Below are 6,693 nucleotides of genomic sequence, written 5' to 3' on the forward strand. Positions count from 1 at the left end.
TCTCTCTCTTTCTGTTTGTCTGTCTCTCTGTCTCTCTCTGTCTGTCTGTCTCTCTCTGTCTCTCTCTTTCTTTCTCAGATTCATTTGCCTTTTCACAAAGAGGGACCTTGGGAGCTCAGAACAATGGGTGATGCTCCTTGTCAAGTTTCTAAGTTCAAAGAACCTCAGGGGAAAGTGGGCTTTTCATCACTGCAGAAGGAGTCACCAAGTAAGAAGAAGCAAGGGAGCCAGTGACCTAGAAGCAGTGAACAAGGGCAGAAGCTACCAGAAATTCTAGGAGAAAATTAAAAGCTGCCAGAAAGAATGAGTGAACAAAAGTTGAACTCCAACATAATAAAATTATCATGACAAAAAGCACAGATTAAAATGCCAGAAGGGAAATCTACCAAGACTCCACCAGGGCTGGAAACAAAGCAAGGAAATCAGAGATCAGAGCTTCACTGGGTTTGCTCCTGGAGGAGCCTCATTTCCTCTGCTAGCAGGGTTAGCAGCCTCATGCCCTACCACGTCCTCCCAATCACCCAGGTGTGTTTGTCAACACCTTCTCTCGCATTCGCCCCACACGGCCAGTCTGTTTTCTACCTTCACAAAATCTCTCCTGTGTGCTCCCTTCTCCACTCACACTGTGGCGACCATCCTAGTGTATCATCCCCTCACACCTGGACTCTTGCGATAGCTGCTGGTGGGTCTACCTGCCTCAAATCTCTGCCTCCTCCCTTCCATCATCCATTCTAGGGCCAAAGATCTGACTGCCTCATGCTGCTACGGCCACTCCCTCCTCAACAGGCTACAATAGCCCCTTGTTACTTCCAAGATCAAACACAAAATGCTGGCTTTGGCTCTTAGCGACCTTCACAACCTGTCGCCACTGTCCCCCCTCCACATACTCTACAACCCTGTGGCATAAGCCTTCTTGCCAGTCTTTACTCTCTCCCTCTCCTAGCTGCTGGCCCCTGCACCTGGAATGTTAGTCCTCCTGGTCTCTCTCCAACTTCTGGCTTCCCCAGCTCCCCTCAGTGCTCCACTCAAATCCTACCTTGTCCAAGAGATCTTTCCTGGCACTGCCTACTGCTGGCTTGTGCCCTCCCTCTGAGGCTGCCCCCATTTACACTCTATAGAGCTTGCATGGGTAACCTTGGGGGTCACCAAGTTAAGGGTGCTGTCTGATGAGACAAATTTAAAAGACCCAAGTGATTAGTGAGAGGCATCCTACCTTTGGAAATGTAGTTATGAAACATATGAATGTATTGTGATTGTGGCTAGGCCCACTTACGAAGAGAAAATGCGTCAACGTTGCTGTAGGGGTTGGGAGCCCAGATCTGCGCCAGGAAAGATCACTCTCTCCTGTGTGGTACCCACAGTGGATCTGTACCCTCCTTCCATGAACAAAGGGACAAGGGAAGTACCAAGGACAGGCCAGCCACAGGCATTGTGAGAAATAAGGTTAGATCTACCTGAAACAGACTTTAACAAAATAACAGGACTCACTTAGAAGTGGCTGACGGTTGTGCCCCATCTCAAGGAAGGCACTGGAGGAAGCCGGACCACCAGATCTTCCACACCTACCTCGGCAGCCCAGTCACCTGACAAGCCCCTTTGTCATCTGTCCATTTAATTTGACCCGGTTGGAGAATTGCCAACATCACTATGTCCAGCCCTGTTCTGCTGCTCTATGAGGCAAAACCCCAGGGCTTCCCCTCTCTGCCTCTTCTTTCTCTCTCAAGAGACCCTTAAAACTTCCACTAGAGAGGAGTCAGAGACAAGATGGCAGAGAAAAGGCAGGGACTCCAAACAACTCTAAGTCATGCCTCTAAATGAATTCTGGAGCAGCAGAAGCCTCAAAAGAATGAGGTGAAATAATTTTCCAGACCTAGACAACTTCGAAGGAATGCAGGAAAAGTTTGTCTCACTCAGGTAAAAGGGGAGCACAGTCTAGCACAAGTAGTGTTTGGGCAAGCCAGCTAACGGCCCTGCAGCCTGGCACAGGAGGCCAGTGGGGGCCTCCAGACTCTCCAGCACATCAGAAGTGACCAGGCCCAGAAGCTGACATCAGGCCATGCCCAGGCCCCTGGCGTCCCCCAGTGCAAGAAGCTTAGGACGGTGCCCCCTGCACTCCAGGAGCAGAGGTCAAGTTTAAAAGTCATGAAATAGGTTTGAAAATGAGCAAAAAACAAACAAATAAAAAAACTCTGACCATAGAAAGCTACTATGGTGGCAGAGAAGATCAAAACACAAACTCAAAAGAGGGCAACAATGTCAAGACACCTACATGCATAGACTCAAAGAGAAATATGAATTGGTCTCAGGCCCAAAAAACTCTTGGAAGAGCTCAAAAAAGGAGTTTAAAACTTAAATAAGATAGGTAGAAGAAAAATTAGAAAAATAAATGAGAGTTATGCAAGAGAATCATTAAAAAAGAGTCAACTGCTTGATTAAGGAAGCACAAAAAAATGGGAAAATATGTGCAAAAATCCATCGAAGAAAACAACTCCTTAAAAAGTAGAATTGGCCAAATGGAAAATGAGGTACAAAAGCTAACTGAAGAAAATAATTCCTTAAAAATTAGAACTGGGTAAGTAGAAACTAGTGATTCTATGAGACATCAATCAAAGAAAATCAAAAGAATGGAAAAAAGAGGGGGAAAATGTGAAATAGCTCATTGAAAAAAGCAACTGACCTGGAAAATAGACCCAGGAGAGATAATTTAAGAATTATTGGACTACCTGAAAATAATGACAAAAAAAAAAGAAAAGAAAGAAAGAGCCTGGACAATGCATTTCAAGAAATTATCAAGGAAAACTGCCAGATATCCTAGAACCAAAGGGTAAAATAAAAATTGGAAGAATCCATCGATTAACTCCTGAAAGAGATCCCCAAATGAAAACTCCCAGGAATATTATAGCCAAATTCCCGAACTTTCAAGTGAAGGAGAAAATACTGCAAGCAGTCAGAAAGAAACAATTCAAGGATCAAGCATCCATAGTCAGAATTACATAGAATTTAGCAGCTGCTACATGGAAGGATCAGAGGGCTTGGAATAAGATATTCAAGAAAGCACAGGAGAGTGTATTACAACCAAGAATCACCTACCCAGCAAAGGTGAGCATAATCCTTCAGGGGGAAAATGGATATTCAGTGAAATAGGGCTGTTTCAAGCATTCTTGATGGAAAGACCAGAGCTGAATAGAAAATTTGACTTTCAAATACAAGACTCAAGAGAAGCATAAAAAGGCAAGCAGGAAAGAGAAAACATAAGGAATTCAGTAAGATTAAAGTGTTTACATCCCTACACAGGAATATGATACTTGTAATTCTTAAGAACTATATCACTATTACAGCAATTAGAAGGAGAAAATATAGACAAAGGGTGTGGGTATAAATTTCCTTTAATGGGATGATATAAAAACACTAAAGGGTAACAAAGAGAATTGAACTAGCTGAAGATGGAAGGGAGAAGTAGAATGGGGTGAATTATCTCACATGAAGAGGTGTGAAAAATATTATAGTGGAGGGAAAGGTGGGGGTGGTGAGTGTCGTTTGAACCTTACTATCATCAGAATTGGCTCAAAGAGGGAATAACATACACACTCAGTTGGGTATAGAAATCCATCTTAACCTATAGGAAAGTAGGAGGGGAGGGGAGGGGAATGAGAAGGGGGGAGTGATAGAAGGGAGGGCAGATTTAGGGAGATGGGGGTCAAAAGCAAAACACTAGTGAGGAGGGACAGAGTGAAAGGAGAGAGACACAGAGAGAGAGACAGAGAGAGAGACAGAGAGAGACAAAGAGAGACAAAGAGAGAGACAGACTGAGAGAAGGATTAACAGGGGGAAACAGGTTGGAGGGAAATACACAGCAATCAAAACCACAAATGTGAATGAGATGAACTCGTGCGCAAAACAGAAGCAGATAGCAGAGTGGGTTAAAAAACAATCCTGCAACATGTTGTTTACAAGAAACACATTTGAAGCAGAGAGATACAGAATAAAGGTAAAAGGCTGAAGCAGAATCTATTATTCTTCAATAAAGCACAATAAAAAGTAACAGACAAGGTAAAAGTATCGGGGCATGTAGGTGGTGCAGTGGATAGAGCACTGGCCCTGGATTCAGGAGGACCTGAGTTCAAGTCCAGCCTCAGACACGTAACACTTGCTAGCTGGACAAATCACTTAACCCCCATTGCCCAAACAAAAAAAAAAAAAAAGTAAAAGTAAAAACAAATCTAATTAAAAGAGATAAGGAAGGAAACTACATTTTGCTAAAAGGCACCATAGACAATGAAGTCATATCAATGCTAAACATATATGCACCAAAGTATAGCAACCAAATTTTTGAAGGAGAAGTTAAATAAATTACAGGAGGAAATAGGCAGTAAAACTATACTAGTGGGAGACCTGAACTTTCCCCTCAGAACTAGATAAATCTAACCACAAAATAAACAAGAAAAAAGTTAAAGAGGTAAATAGAATTTTAGAAAATTTGAATATGATAGACCTCTGGAGAAAACTGAATGGGAATAGAAAGGAATATGTCTTTTTCTCAGCAGTATATGGCACTTACATAAAAAATTGACCATGTAGTAGGGCATAAAAACCTCACAATCAAATGCAGAAAAGCAGAAATATTAAATGCATCCTGTTCAGATCATGATGCAATAAAAATTGCATTCAATAAGGGCCATGGAAAGATAAATTAAAATTAGTTGGAAATTAAATAATCTAATCCTAAAGGATGAGTGAGTCAAAGAACAAATCATAGAAACAAGAATTTTATTAAAGCCAATGACGGCAATGAAACAGCATGTCAGAGTTTATGGGATGCAGCCAAAATAGTACGTAGAGGAAATTTACATCTACAAAAGAGAGAAAAAGCAGAGCAGTTAATTGGGCGTGAAACTAAGGGAAAAAAAACTAAACAAAAAAGAACAAATTAAAAATCCCCAATGAAACATCAAATTGGAAATCCTGACAATCAAAGGAGAGACTGATAAAATTGAGAGAAAACCATCGAACACTGAAATAAGACCAGTAGCTGATTTTGTGGGGGGGGGGAGACACAATAAAATAGATAAATCGTTGTTTAATTTTATTTAAAAAAAAGAAATAAGCAAACCAAATTACCAGTATCAAAAATCAGAAGGGTGAATTCACTACCAATGAAGAGGAAATTAGGAGCTATTTTGCTCAATTGTATGTAAATCTGACAATCTAAGTGAAATAGCTGAATATTAATATATATATATATATATATAAATTGTCCAGATTAACAGAAGAGGAAATAAAATACTTAAGAAACCCCATTTTAGGGGGAAAAACTGAATAAGCCATCAATGAACTCCCTATGAAAAAAAACCCCAGGACTAGATGGATGTACAGGTGAATTCTACCAAACATTTAATAAGCAGTTAATTCCAATGCTACATAAACTATTTGGGAAAAAATAGCAAAGGAGTCCTACTAAATTCCTTTCATGACACAAATATGGTGATGATATCTAAACCAGGAAGAGCCAAAACAGAGAAAGAAAGCTATAGACCAATTTCCCTAATGGCTATTGATGCAAAAATTTTAAATAAAATAATACTAGCAAGGAGATTACAGCAGTATATCACAAAGATCATACACTATAACTGGGTGGGATTTATACCAGGAATGCAGGGCTCATTCAATATCAGGAAAATTATCAGCATAATTGATTATCTCAATAACAAAACCAGCAGAAATCATATGGTTATCTCAATAGACACAGAAAAAGCTTTTGACAAAATACAACACTTAGTCCTATTTAAAACACTAGAGAACATAGGAATAAATGGAGCTTTCCTTAAAATGATAAGTAGTGTGTAACTAAAATCATCAGCAAACAATATCTGTAGTGGGGATGAACTAAAAGCATTCTTAATAAGATCAGGAGTGAAGCAAGGATGCCCATTATCACCGCTATTGTTCAATATTATACTAGAAATTGTAGCTATAGCAACAAGAGAAGAAAAAGAAATTGAAGGATCACTAAAGAGTGAGAAGACTGGGATAATGATGCACTTTTGGTGGAGTTGTGAACTGATCCAACCATTCTGGAGAGTAATTTGGAACTATGCCCAAAGGCCTATCAAACTGTGCATACCCTTTGATCCAGCAATACAACTACTAGGTCTGTATCCCAAAAAGATAAGAAAAAAAGGGGGAGGGTCAACTTACTTCTACAAAAATATTTATAGCAGCTGTTTTGTGGTGGTAAAAAAAAATTGGAAATTAGGGGACATTCATCAGTTGGGGAATGAATGAATGAGTTATGATATATGATTGTAACGGAATACTATTATGTTATAAGAAATGACAAGCAGGATGCTTTCAGAAAAACCTGGAAATTCTTACATGAACTGATGCAAAGTGAAGTAAGCAGAATCAGGAGAACATTGTACACAGTATCAGCAACATTGTGCAACGATCAGCTATGACTGAGTTAGCTCTTCTCAGCAATACAATGATCCAAGACAATTCCAAAGGACTCATGATGTAAAACACTGTCCACATTCAGAGAAAGAACTGATGAAATCTGAGTGTGAATCAAAGCATACTTTTTTCACTTTATTTTTTTCATGGTTTTGTTTCCTTTGGGTCTATGTTTTCTTCTTACAACATAATTAATATAATAATATGTTTTGCATGATTGAACATATTTAATCTACATCAAAT

Source organism: Vombatus ursinus, unplaced genomic scaffold (genome assembly GCF_900497805.2).
Source record: "Vombatus ursinus unplaced genomic scaffold, bare-nosed wombat genome assembly UNPS02006874.1, whole genome shotgun sequence".
Classification (NCBI taxonomy): domain Eukaryota; kingdom Metazoa; phylum Chordata; class Mammalia; order Diprotodontia; family Vombatidae; genus Vombatus; species Vombatus ursinus.